The following is a 13,977-nucleotide window of genomic DNA, read 5'->3' as shown; positions in this document are numbered from 1 at the left end:
CCCATCCAAAAAAAAGTCACCACCTAGATTATGTAAGAGCCTCCCATTAAATAATTACTGCATGGGTGATTATGTTTCAGCTAGCAACAAGTTATTTATCTGTAACCAAAGGTGGGAAGTAATGAAGTACAAACTCTTTGTTACTGTAATTAAGTTGATTTTTCTGGTGTCAGTATTTTACTTCACTATTTATTTTTCAGACAACTTTTTACTTTTACTCATTAAATCTTTATACAAATATCTGTACTTTCTACTTCTTACATATTAAAAACACCAGCCCCATTACTTTCAGTATTATTTCTTCTCATTAAATGCCATTTCCAGCCTATAACCCTATCATTGCTTGGCTTTTTCACTAAACCACTGATGTATTATTTCCTGGCTATCACGCACCACAGACGTAGGCTAGAGGAGCTAACAATAAGCAAGGCAACAAGTGGAATGGCTAATGTGAATTTGAGAGGGGCAGGAGTGATTTGTGATAGAAGGGTATCTGCGAGAGTGAAAGGGGGAGTTTATAGGACTGTGGTGAGACCTGCGATGTTGTATGGTTTAGAGTCAGTGGCACTGAGTGAAAGACAGGAGGTGTAGCTGGAGGTAGCAGAGCTGAAGATGTTGAGGTTTTCGTTGGGAGTGACGAGGATGGACAGAATTAGAAATTAGTTTATCAGAGGGACAGCGCATGTAGGAGGTTTTGGAGACAAGGTGAGGGAGGCAAAATTGAGATGGTTTGAACATGTGTAGAGGAGGGACATAGGGTATATCAGTAGGAGAATGCTGAGGATGGAGCCACCAGGAAAGAGGAAAAGAGGAAGGTTAAGGAGGCGGTTTATGGATGTGGTGAGGGAATACATGCAGGAAGTTGGGTTAAAAGAGGCAGATGTAGAGGACAGGGGGGTATGGACACGGAAGATCCACTGTGCACAAGAAGTAGTCACACTTTAATGTTTCAGATCATCAAACTACTTTAAATATTAGTAAAAGATAACACAAGTGAACACAACATGCAGTTTTTGAATGAACGTTTTTATTATAGAGAGAAAACAAAATACAAAACTACATGACCATGATCATGCCGAGATCCAAAGCAATTCAGAAACAAATAGGAAAGAAAGTAACTGAGATCTATCAGTCTGGAAAAGGTTATAACGCTATTTCTCCAAGAGGTCACAAAAGACCCCACAACAACATCCAAAGAGCTGCAGGCCTCACTTGCCTCATTTAAGGTCAGTGTTCATGACTCCACCATAAGAAAGAGACTGGGCAAAAAATGGTCTGCATGGCAGACTTCTCTCGGCAGAGTTCGAAAACCACTGCTGAGCAAAAAGAACATAAAGGCTTGTCTCAGTTTTGCCAGAAAACATCTTGATAATCCCCAAGTCTTTTGGGAAAATACTCTGTCGACTGACGTGACAAAAGTTGAACTTTTTGGAAGGTGTCTCCCATTTAGTCTGGTGTAAAAGTAACACCACATTTCAGAAAAAGAACATCATACCAACAGTAAAATATGGTGGTGGTAGTGTGATGTAGCTCCTAGTTTTATAGTAGCTCCTAGATTTATAACCATAATGACTGTAAAAGACTTTAGAAAGAACATTACTTACAATCTTAAACTCCAGTGGTCATGTAAGTTCTCACTCTCCAGTGTATTGTTGAAAGATTTATGATCACACTCTTGATGTCACCCAAATGAGGATGGGTTTCCCTTTTGAGTCTGGTTCCTCTCAAGGTTTCTTCCTCATAACATCTAAGGGAGTTTTTCCTTGCCACAGCCACGGCTTGCTCATCAGGGATAAATGGACACCATTCATCTTGACTGTTAATTTCTGTAAAGCTGCTTTGAGACAATGTCTGTTGTGAAAAGCGCTATAAAAATAAACTTGACTTGACTTGACTTGACTTGACTTGATGGTCTGGGGCTGTTTTGCTGCTTCAGGACCTGGAAAATTTGCTGTGATAAATGGAACCATGAATTCTGCTGTTTACCAAAAGATCCTGAAGGAGAATGTCTGGCCATCTGTTCGTGAACTCAAGCTGAAGCAAACTTGGGTTCTGCAGCAAACCAATAATCCAAAACACACCAGCAAGTCCACCTCTGAATGACTGAAGAAAAACAAAATGTAGACTTTGGAGTGGCCTAGTCAAAGTCCTGACTTGAATTCTATTGAGATGCTGTGGTATGACCTTTAAAAGGCGGTTCATGCTCGAAATGTGGATGAATGAAAAAGATTCTGCACCGATGAGTGGACCAAAGTTCCTCCACAGTGCTGTAACAGACTCATTGCAAGTTATCACAAACACTTGATTGCAGTTGTCGCTGCCAACCAGTTATTAGCTTTAGGGGGCAAACACGTTTTCACACAGGGCCATGTAGTTTTGGATTTTGTTTTCCCTCAATAATAAAAACCTTCATTTTAAAACTGATTGTTGTGTTCACTTGTGTTATCTTTTACTAATATTTAAATTAGTTTGATGATCTGAAACATTTAAATTGCGACAAAAAAAAAAAAAAAAATATATGAGGGAAATGTTTGAAATTATCGGCATCAAAAAGGATTCCTGGTGAAGGCGCTGCGATAACTTTTAACCAATTATACATTTGTAATCTTAGCTAGCTGTTAGCTGGAATATAAATTAACTTAATTTACAATCATTATATCACCTCTGGGTGCATAATGTTCAGGGTCTACACCCTGTGTTGTTGTACAGGAGGGTTTTAAATACCTTGTGTATCTAGTACCAAGTGTTGTGGTAATGTCTCATGGCACTGTTAAAAAGGTGAAAAGACAACACAAAATAAAGAACAACCTGAAAGCAGCGATGAGTGAAACTGAGTTCATTGCAGCCACCACTGACTGCTGGACAGCACACCGACAGAGCTCCGTAGGTGTCACGCCACACTGGATAGATCCAGAAATCCTACAAGGATGCTAAAGGGTCCACATTCTTTTTCTGCACTTGCAGGTGCCATGTATGAAATTCACACTGACATCTGTGACACGATTGTTCACACAACAACTGACAACGGCTCCAACTTTCTAAAAGCATTTAGAATCTATGGTGAGCTTGAAAAAAATAATAATACAGAAACAGTGGAAGGTGCCAGACAAAGTCAGATGGGAGAAAGAGAGTGGTGATGATGAGGATAATGATAAAGAGGAGAAAACAATGAGGGTGTTGAGTTTGTTGATGCCGGAACCATGTTGGACCAAGATGATGGCCTGAAATATCAATTGCCTGAACCCCATCACTCTGCCTGCCACCTTTTGAATTTGGTGTCTACAGTTGATGTCTTGGAAGCCAATTCCAATTCAGCTTTCAATCGACTGTCCCACTCAGCATTCGTAAAGTGTTCGAATCTGTTGCACAAAAAGTGCAAGATCCAACACAGTTGCCGAGATAATTTGAAGAAAATGGCAAACTCCAGCTCTTAAGGCCAAATGACACTAGGTGGAATTTCCTTTTCCTAGCTGTGGAGAGGATTGTGAGAATTGTGAGGGAACAAGGAGAAAGAGCCCATACAGCTCTCTGCAGTGCATTAAAAATTCCCATGTAAGTACCACTTAATTTTTAGAACTTAGACTACTGAATGCAGTATGATACAACATTATTTATGAATGGATCTATGACAGTTTTGGATGGATTCAGACAGTTATAATAAATATACTTCTAAAATAATGTCAAATAATACTATAAAACAATATATTTCTACTGTGTATTACATTTTTTAAGTATATGAATAAAACTTTGTATTTCATAGGGCTTGACTTTATTAAAAACCACCTGGAACAACAAATGGAAGTGGAATGGAAGGTGAGGCCTTACATCCCTCAGAAGATGATACCAAAAAAGAGCATGTATTTATTTCAAGAACTTTGACAAATCAACTGCTTCTGAGGCTAAACAAAGACTTCTGATAAAAATGGTTATGACACCAGTTTTTAAAACTTGAGGATAAAAAGAAGGCTCTTGTAGTTATGTAGTGTATTCCTTGCCTTAAAAATCATTGCCTGTTTTTCTGGAGGGGCTAAAATTTTTTCCCTACAATTTTGTTTGTGTTTTATATAAGGGATGCTGCTACATGTAAGAAAAGGCGGACAAACTGATGCACCCATCACGCCTAGTACCCACCGATATACTGATTTACCCGGTTATTAAATCAATGGATTTTTTCTTTCCTGATGGCATGGGGGGGGGAGGGGAAGGGGATGCAACCTGAATTATATCACATACGGTTTACCAGAAATGGGTAATGTGAAGGGTTATTCTCAGACAAAGAGATGAAAATGTCAGCAAGAGCTGTGATTTTATGACATCATTGTATATTGACTATGATTCATACAAGTTTAAATAAAGAGATTAGAACTCTTCTCTGACCAAAAAAATACATAAAATAAAAACCCAAACATGCCAATAAGTAAGAGATAAATCACCTCTGGTTATAGATGTTTCTGATTCCTTAGACATCCAGGATGTTTTTCATTTGCAGCCAGTGTACAGTAGGCCACAGTTGGGGAGTGAGAGGCATAACATTATTAAATGCTATTATTAAAAAAACTTAACACATAAACGAGATCAATTAATGGTTTTATAATTAGGGGTATTAAGAGCGTCACCCTCAATATTCACAAAAAAAAAAAAACCTGACTAAATAGTGACAAACACAATCAGTTGAGCTGTTTGAAACCTAATCAAGGTACAGCATAAAATCAAACACACTACTAATAAAGCCTGCAGTTTAATAACTAGTTAGCATAGGACTATCAGCAGTACTAATTCATATTCAATAATTTTGGGTGGTCAGATTAACACGAGCTCTTTATAACCAGTGATTTATTAAACATTATATACACACACACACACACACACACACACACCATATGCTTATTTTTTTAACCAGTTAAATATAATCCATATTTAAGGTTTGTATCAGCTATATCTAAAATCTGTAATATCAGCTTTTCATTATTAAAATTGCACTTTCCTTTTAACTTATTTTTAGTTTAATTAACAGCTGGTCCTATGAACCAATTATCAACTCAGTTTCATAAACAAACCTATCTGACATGGCAAAAAACAGTTGCTGGCTGAGTGATGGGTAAAAGAGTAATTTAAAATAATTTAACCCCCCCCACCCCACACACATACCATTTTATACCATTAAAAATATTTATACACAAAAAACTAGCCCTTCATCAATTCTTAATTTCATATCAAAATTCGATTAAACTATTTAACCTTAATAAACATAAAACATTAAGAAAAATAGAGAAAAAAAGAACCCAAACGATAACGCACACAAAATGTTTATTAGGCTTTAACATGTTTGAGGGAGCTCGAGAACTTCTGTGCAGGTGAAGTAACAGTTAAAACGTGACATTTAGCTGAATATTTTAAAACATTAATTTAGCGGCATGCCGCCCCTGAGACGCAGCACCAGGTGGAGTGTGGACTCCTTCTGGATGTTGTAGTCAGACAGGGTGCGACCATCTTCCAGCTGCTTGCCAGCGAAGATCAACCTCTGCTGATCTGGGGGAATGCCTTCTTTGTCTTGGATTTTGGCCTTGACGTTCTCAATGGTGTCACTTGGCTCAACCTCAAGGGTGATGGTCTTGCCAGTCAAGGTCTTCACAAAGATCTGCATGCCACCCCTGAGACGCAGCACCAGGTGGAGTGTGGACTCCTTCTGGATGTTGTAGTCAGACAGGGTGCGACCATCTTCCAGCTGCTTGCCAGCGAAGATCAACCTCTGCTGATCTGGGGGAATTCCTTCTTTGTCCTGGATTTTGGCCTTGACGTTCTCAATGGTGTCACTTGGCTCAACCTCAAGGGTGATGGTCTTGCCAGTCAAGGTCTTCACAAAGATCTGCATGCCACCCCTGAGACGCAGCACCAGGTGGAGTGTGGACTCCTTCTGGATGTTGTAGTCAGACAGGGTGCGGCCATCTTCCAGCTGCTTGCCAGCGAAGATCAACCTCTGCTGATCTGGGGGAATGCCTTCCTTGTCCTGGATTTTGGCCTTGACGTTCTCAATGGTGTCACTTGGCTCAACCTCAAGGGTGATGGTCTTGCCAGTCAAGGTCTTCACAAAGATCTGCATGCCACCCCTAAGACGCAGCACCAGGTGGAGCGTGGACTCCTTCTGGATGTTGTAGTCAGACAGGGTGCGACCATCTTCCAGCTGCTTGCCAGCAAAGATCAACCTCTGCTGATCTGGGGGAATGCCTTCTTTGTCCTGGATTTTGGCCTTGACATTCTCAATGGTGTCACTTGGCTCAACCTCAAGGGTGATGGTCTTGCCAGTTAAAGTCTTCACAAAGATCTGCATTTTGTCTTCTACAGAGAGAGCAGGAAAAAATACAAATAAATAATTTAAATAAGATATTCAGACCACAGAACAGTGCTTACAAGTCTAGTGATTACAATGAAGGCTTTACTATGTGTTTAAACAACATGCAATTAAAATTAACCCAAATTAAATTTTAACTCAACCACCAAAAACTTAAGCTAAATAAGGCAGAATTAAACAATAAAGGAGAAGCGAAGATAAGGTTTTTCAATAAATGGCCTCCATATAATTCCATTGAAACGCAATTTTTTTTGAACATCCGTGTTCTTTGTTTGAGACACGAAAATGACTATGCAAACCCGCCCCACGTCGAGCAAAGAAATACCAAACATTCTACCCAAGAAAATAACCTTAATATACGCAATATATTCTCTTTACAAAAAAAAAAAAAAAAGTCTAGAACAGTTTCGCGTATAAAAATTCTAGTCATATAAATATCGCAAATAAATATTTTACCTTATCAGCAACGTAATTCATTTAAAGAAAACAAACTACAGACCCGACTGTCAGTGACGACATTCTGAGCGAGACGTTCCACCGCACGTGACTGATCAGTCACGTGACTGATTTCTTCCCCGCTTGGAACTAGATCATATTGATTAAACTTGATCAAAATATTGATCGAAAAAAATATATTCGGTGTGTGTTTCAGTTTAGTCAAAGTTAATGTTATTAAAGTCAAGAATAGTTTTACGTTACTTAAACAATAAAGGAGAAGCGAGAATTTGTTTTTTTCAGCAAAATAGCCTCCATTTAATTTCACTGAGCCGCCATTTTAGAACATCCGTGTTCTTTGTTTGAGACGCGAAAATGATTCAGCAAAACCGCTCTACTTCGAGCAAAGAAATACCAAACAGTCTACCCAAAAAATAACCTTAATATACGCAATGTATACTCTATTTTTTTTTAAAAAAGCGAATAGTTTCGCGTTACTGCATAATAATTATACCGATTAACGACATAACAGCCCTCAAATCAGTGGGTTGATATTCGCTAGAATTAAAATTGCATTCATACAAATATACAAAATATTGTGTAAGAGCTTACCTCATCAACAACCTGATTCACCCAAAGAAAACAAACTACAGTACTGACTGTAAATGACGACAGCAGTTTATATATTCTGGGCGAGACGTTCCACAGCATGTTACGTAACTGTTTCTTCCGCGCTTGGAACTAGTCCCTGTTTTTTTTTTTTTTTTTTTTTTTTTAATATTTTATTAATATATTTATTTTTTGTAAAACAAAACAAAAAACAGTGTACTCCACTTTAGTCAAAGCAAAACAATTTGTGACATTGCAGACTGACTCAAACAGAAATGTCTAGAATATACTGGTGGGGCCGCGACACTGCGGGTCGATCGCGGATCGTGATTGGTCAGTCCGGGTGTTTTTCAATATAATTGGAGGATCATGTAAATGAAACGTTGCTAGGGCAGAAACAACAATGAGCTAAAATCAGCCTACAGTTGATCTTGCTGGTGGGCAAATAGGACAAAGAAATTAACTAGAACTTGTGTGGAAACGGTTTATAAAATAAATAATTATAAGTCCAGATTAATTAAAGGAGATGCAGATGGCAAAGGCTCAATGCTCGACTGAGCTTTATTACACGTTTTATATTTTTTATTTTAGCTTCACTGGTAAACTGATATGTTATACAGAAATAGGCCATACCTCATAATATACCCTTCTTGAGTCTTATTTATGTTATATAAAGCTTATATAAGTTAATGAACTTAAAATAGACTGTATGACTCCAACAGCCTGAAATCGTGTCAGCACATTCTTTCGAAAATTGGCCTGGTGTTTGAGGCAAAATAGCCCATGCTCTATTCGTGTCCATTGTCCAGGGTAAAAAAAAAATGAATTAGTTATCTTTTTCGTCAGATTCTGTTCACTATTAAATCAGGCTTATGTGTCCTCTGTAATCATTTACACAGTTTTCCAGATCCAGCATGATACCATATGTGCATGTGCTAGACAAAATGAGATCTTTTGATGCTACTGATGAATAATAGATCATACAGCTATGAAAAAGCACAGAATAGTATAAAACAAACACAACTGCCTCGTTAAACTAGCCTACTGGCTCTCACAGAATAGATAGAGAACAGTTATTGTGTAGCCAGGATGTTACACCTTTATTCAAACATCACAGAGTTAATATATCACTATCTTATCCTGATCTCGAACAGCCATTTTGTTGTGAAGAATTAAAATTGCGTTGGAATTGGAATCTCCTATATGTTGACCTGTTTAAACTGAACTCAGATATTCAGAACATGTACAAAAATGAATAATGTTTTAATAGGCAAAGGTTTTAATAAATTTGGTACAGATACTCATGTTTTAAAAGACTTCAGTAAAAGTTGAAGTACTGACTACACTTTTTTACTAAAGTTAAAGTAAAGAAGTTTGTACAAAAAAGAATGTATTCAGACTAAACCACCATATAGAATACAAGCAGAGAAAAGACTTAGATGACAAAAAAAAAATTATATATATATATATATATACACACATACATACATACATACATACACACACACACACACACACACACACACACACACACACACAGGCGTTCAAAATTAGAGAACAATTTATAAACAATTGAACAATTCTGAAATAATGTCATCTTCACTGCTCAACAGTTGAAGGAGTTTTTGTCCTGTCTATACCATGCTAAAAAGAACACCTTTTCCACAAATTAACTAATTAATTAATTAGCATTAAAAAAAAACATTATTTTGTAGAAAACACACTGATCAAAATAAGAGAACACTTTCAGGTACCTCCCAGTTATTGGTGTTAATCTGGCACCTGGTGCTAATTTTCTTGATTATCTGTCAACCCCTATTTAGCTGGCAGCCTAACTTCCAGTTTAACTGACTCTGCAAGATGGTGGGCCGTTCTAAAGTGACTGAAAGCCCACGGCAGCAGGTTGTTTAGATGAAGGTCAAAGGGATGACCCTATCAGCCATAGCAAGACAAGTTGGTCGTTCCAAATCTGTGATTTCAAGAATATTGAATCTTTACATCACAAAATCATTCAAGTCCACCAAGAAGGCTGGTCGTCCACAAAAGACAAATCCAAGAGAGGACAGGATACTGTGGAGGATTGTTTCCACACTGCAGCTGGAATTGCTCACCAGTTCAGCGCTGAACAGGGTGGGGATCTGTCTTGTCATACAGTGTCGCAACGTTTAAGAGCATTTGGACTGAAAGCCCACTCTGCAGTGACCGAACCTCTCATTAGCAGAAAGAATCAAAAGGCTAGACTGAACTTTGCTGAGGAGCATGTTGTGTGGACAGAGGAGAACTGGTCCAAAGTTCACTTTAGTGATGAAAGCAAGTTTAATTTATTTGGGTCTGATGGGAAACATTATGCTCGGTGACAAACTGAACCCAAAGTGTGTAAAGAAATCAGTGAAAAGTGGAGGAGGAAGTGTCAGGGTTTGGGGCATGTTTTCTGCAGCAGGAGTTGGGCCTCTTATACAGCTACATGGCAGAGTGAATGCAACTGTTTATCAGAACAACAATATATGGTTCCCTTCATGCATTCATCACCCAATCAGCCCGCAGTGTTCATGCAGGACAACGCTCAATGTCACACAGCAAAACAGGTAAAGCAGTTCCTTGAAACTGAAAACATTGAAATAATGACATGGCCTGCCCAGAGTCCTGATCTCAACCCAATAGAGAACCTCTGGAAAATCCTTGGTGTCAAAGTTATGGCCAAGAAACCTACTACAGTCACCGAACTGTGGAGGACACTGGAAGAAAAATGGACCAAAATCACACCAGAGCAGTGTGAGAGACTAGTGCTGTCCTGTAGCCACAGATGTGCTGAAGTCATTCAGAGCAGAGGCCTGTACACTTCCTACTAATTGCTGACTGTTGTAACCGTCAGAAAATTGTTGTAATCTTTTTCCATGCTACAGTCATTGTTGTTCTCTAATTTTGATCGCCTGTGTGTATGTGTATGTATGTGTGTGTGTGTATATATATATATATATATATATAAATATAATGTATATATATTTTATATATATATATAAAATATACTGTATATATATTTATTTATATATTTATTTTTTCCATTATCAAGGCCATATCCCAGGTTATAGGGTGATTCCAGCAACATTTGGCAGCGTCCCTTATATAAAAAAACCAACAAAATTGACTGACTGCTGGACAGCACACTGACAGAACTCCATAGTTGTCATGCCACACTGGATAGACCCAGAAACTCTACAGGGATGCTAAAAGGCACACATTCTTTTTCTGCACTTGCAGGTGCCATATATGAAATTCACACTGACATCCGTGACATGATTGTTCGCACAACAACTGACAACGGCTTCGATTTTCTAAAAGCATTTAGAATCTATGGTGAGCTTGAAGAAAATAATAATCCAGAAACAGTGGAAGGTGCCAGACAAAGTCAGATGGGAGAAAGAGAGAGTGGTGATGATGAGGATGATGATGAAGAGAAAAAAATGAGGGTGTTGAGTTTGCTGATGCTGGAACCATGTTGGACCAAGATGATGGCCTGGGATATCAATTGCCTAAACCTTATCACTCTGCCTGCCACCTTCTGAATCTGGTGTCTAAAGTTGATGTCTTGGAAGCCAATTCCAATTCAGCTTACAATCGACTGTCCCACTCAGCATTCGTAAAGTGCTCGAGTCTGTTGCACAAAAGTGCAAGATCCAACACAGTTGGTGAGATAATTGAAGAAAACGGCAAACTCCAGCTCTTGAGGCCAAATGACACTAGGTGGAATTTCCTTTTCCTAGCTTTGGAGAGGATTGTGAGAATTGTGAGGGAACAAGGAGAAAGAGCCCATACAGCTCTCTGCAGTGCATTAAAAATTCCCATGTAAGTACCACTTAATTTTCAGGACTTAGACTATTGAAGATTATTAAAGATCAAAGAAATCCTAAAAATGGACATTATCAAAGAAGTACCTACCCCATGGGTTAATATAGTTGTAATCGTGCCAAAAGCCTATTATAAAATTGAGCAATCAGCAGAAACAATACTCCATTTCTACTGTAGATGAACTTCTACAAAGTATGAACGGATCGATTGTCTTCAGTAAATTGGATCTTGAATGGGGTTATCATTAGTTAGAACTAACGCCAGAATCTTGCCAGATCACAACATTTGTAGTTCACAATGGAGTATACATGTCAGGGAACCACCAGCCATGCCTCCCTCCTACACTCAGCACACTCGCACAGCCTCGCCTTCCTACTAATCACCTTCACCTGTAGTAGTTTAGGCTGGCAGTACACTTTTTAGTATTTGATTGTTGTTGTCTATTATTGAATGGAAATGTCAAACGTGTTCCTACAAATTTTTTATGGTTTTAAAAAGAAATGGCAACGAAAGAACAAACTAATTTATTAATGAGACGTCTGGTGAATTATTTGGATTGTAAGAGAGATTTTGTTCACATACATAACTGCTAGTATGAAATCCTGTTTTATATATAATAAATGTATTGCTTATCCTATTCATTTTGTAACATTTGCAAGGCAAGATGAAATATGATTCATGTGAATTGCATATTTTAACCTTTGAGGAGATCCTTTATGGCTGTATATCATGTAAACAACTCTTTAATATTTTCTATAACCTACATTCTACTTTCTATAGTAGTAAAGACTATGCGGTGGTCTGAAGAAGCTTTCATTTTATTTAAGAAGCATGTGGAGAAAAATCCGAATCAGCAGAAAAAGCCAATTACCTGATTATCATAATCTTTTTTCTGCTTGTGTTCTATATAATGCATGTTCAGCGTGGATACATTCATTAGGCAACAACATATATATATATATATATATATATATATATATATATATATTACATATATCTCACACACACACACACACACACACACACACACACACACAGAGTAAAACATAAGAATGAATATAAAAGCGATTTAATCCGTTCCGAGATCTCATTCGATCGCTTATTTCTGCACTTAAAAAGTATTTGTAACCTATTTTAACAAACAAATACACCGCAAATTACCGTAATGTAAACATAATTTAACACTTACTCATGTGGTAGTGGTTGATTCCGAGTGTGAGACGCGCATCACGCTCATAACCTCCTCGGTTTCCATGGTAATTCTATTTACATTCGTTTTCACAACACCATCACTGATTTTCTTGGGAGACATTTTTCAAGATTTCTAGTGAAATAAAAATATAACACTAAAAAAAGTTAAGTTGTTGCTGCACTGAACAACGAGAGCGACCGAGTGATACGTCATCAACTAAGCGACTGATGCGACCCTCCGCCGAAAACGGGGAAACGGCAGCGTGGGTTCATGGGCGTAAATTTCATTTAACATTCATTTGCATTTAAATATAAAATTTCTCATTAGCAATTGTTTGAAGGGGACACAAATAATACAGTCAAATTGTACTTAAGACACAGTGTCCCCACATTGAAAAACTTTGCTTTTATCATTATTATTGTAGCATGGAGACATAATGGTTATTTTCAAAGTTTTTCTCAGGTTCAATGACAAAGCAAAACAAGGAATTAAAAAAAGGTTTAATTTTTTTTTATTAATTAAGACACTGAAGAACAGAATAGAAAATAATTATACAAAAAAAATACAGTGGGGTCAGTTCGGACATAGCACAGTGCTCATTTAGTAAATGCACAGCTAAACAATATGCTAATTGTGGCCGTTAAGGTTAAGTTAACATTATGCCAAGTTAGTTGCCGTGCACTATGCTACAAGCTATTATAAACAAGCTAACATTCACTAGATAAGTCATATTTTAATCGCTAATATAGCAGATTCGTGGAAAATTACATCGGTAATTAGTATTTTTACTAATTTATGAATGAGTCTGCACCAACTACATTAAAGAGAATCGCTTTATTTAAAGTGTATAAAATACCCTAGTTAATGTAGTTGAACATTAATAAACCCCGCAGCCACACACCTGACTCTTGGGAGCAGAGTAGGTGAGATGAACTGGGAAAGCAGGCAGTGGGTCAAACCAATGTGAGGAAGGGGAGGGGGAACTCAACTGTTTCTAAATGCATTTTTTGCGGGGTTTTTTCTTCTTCTACTTACACAATTATTTAGGTATACATACATATATTTTTCACAATAGAGAGTGCGATATTTTTTTTATAATTTTTTTGGATAGGGGGAAACATGTCCCCTCCGTCCCCTCCGTCCACCCCCGGGATTTACGCCCATATATATATAGACCAGCATACTAGATATTAGAGGCAAATACACAGTTTACCAAGTCTGATAAGTTACCTCTGACATCACAGAGCACCGTTCTCCATCAAGAGTATAAAAGGCCAGAACTCTGATCAGCAGTGGTCATTCGACATTGTGCAACTTTCCAGATAGCAGTAGATGACAGCAAGAATCACACACAATAAATTCTAAACCCAGTAAAGTTTGAGTGTTCTGAATTCTGTACGTGGAACCAAGAACACATACGCAGTATACACTGTCTTGTTGGTTAAAAGTCTACATAACTGTAGATTTATTTTGCTTTTTTTTATTTATTAAAAATGTAGGTACATTTTTATTTCCTGTCACATTACACATGCTACATATAAATATA

The 13,977-nt window shown here is 37.7% G+C and overlaps 1 protein-coding gene and 1 pseudogene across 2 annotated transcripts in view; one reads left to right on the top strand and one right to left on the bottom strand.

Moving 5' to 3' along the window:
- Nucleotides 1-5,290: 5,290 nt before the first annotated feature.
- The window catches only part of LOC124379087, a 17,351-nt pseudogene continuing 8,664 nt past the window's right edge, over nucleotides 5,291-13,977 (bottom strand).
- LOC124379084 (polyubiquitin-C) overlaps nucleotides 13,724-13,977 on the top strand; it is a 15,031-nt gene continuing 14,777 nt past the window's right edge. Inside the window, exon 1 of one of the 2 annotated variants that reach the window (XM_046839171.1) lies at nucleotides 13,724-13,926. The gene's annotated coding sequence lies outside the window, so the exon portion shown is untranslated. The remainder of the gene's footprint in view (nucleotides 13,927-13,977) is intronic. The other variant, XM_046839174.1, reaches the window with a different exon arrangement.

The sequence above is a fragment of the Silurus meridionalis genome, chromosome 25 (assembly GCF_014805685.1).
Source record: "Silurus meridionalis isolate SWU-2019-XX chromosome 25, ASM1480568v1, whole genome shotgun sequence".
Classification (NCBI taxonomy): domain Eukaryota; kingdom Metazoa; phylum Chordata; class Actinopteri; order Siluriformes; family Siluridae; genus Silurus; species Silurus meridionalis.
The sequence above is the reverse complement of the archived record's forward strand: the minus strand, read 5'-3'. Positions and strand labels throughout refer to the sequence as shown.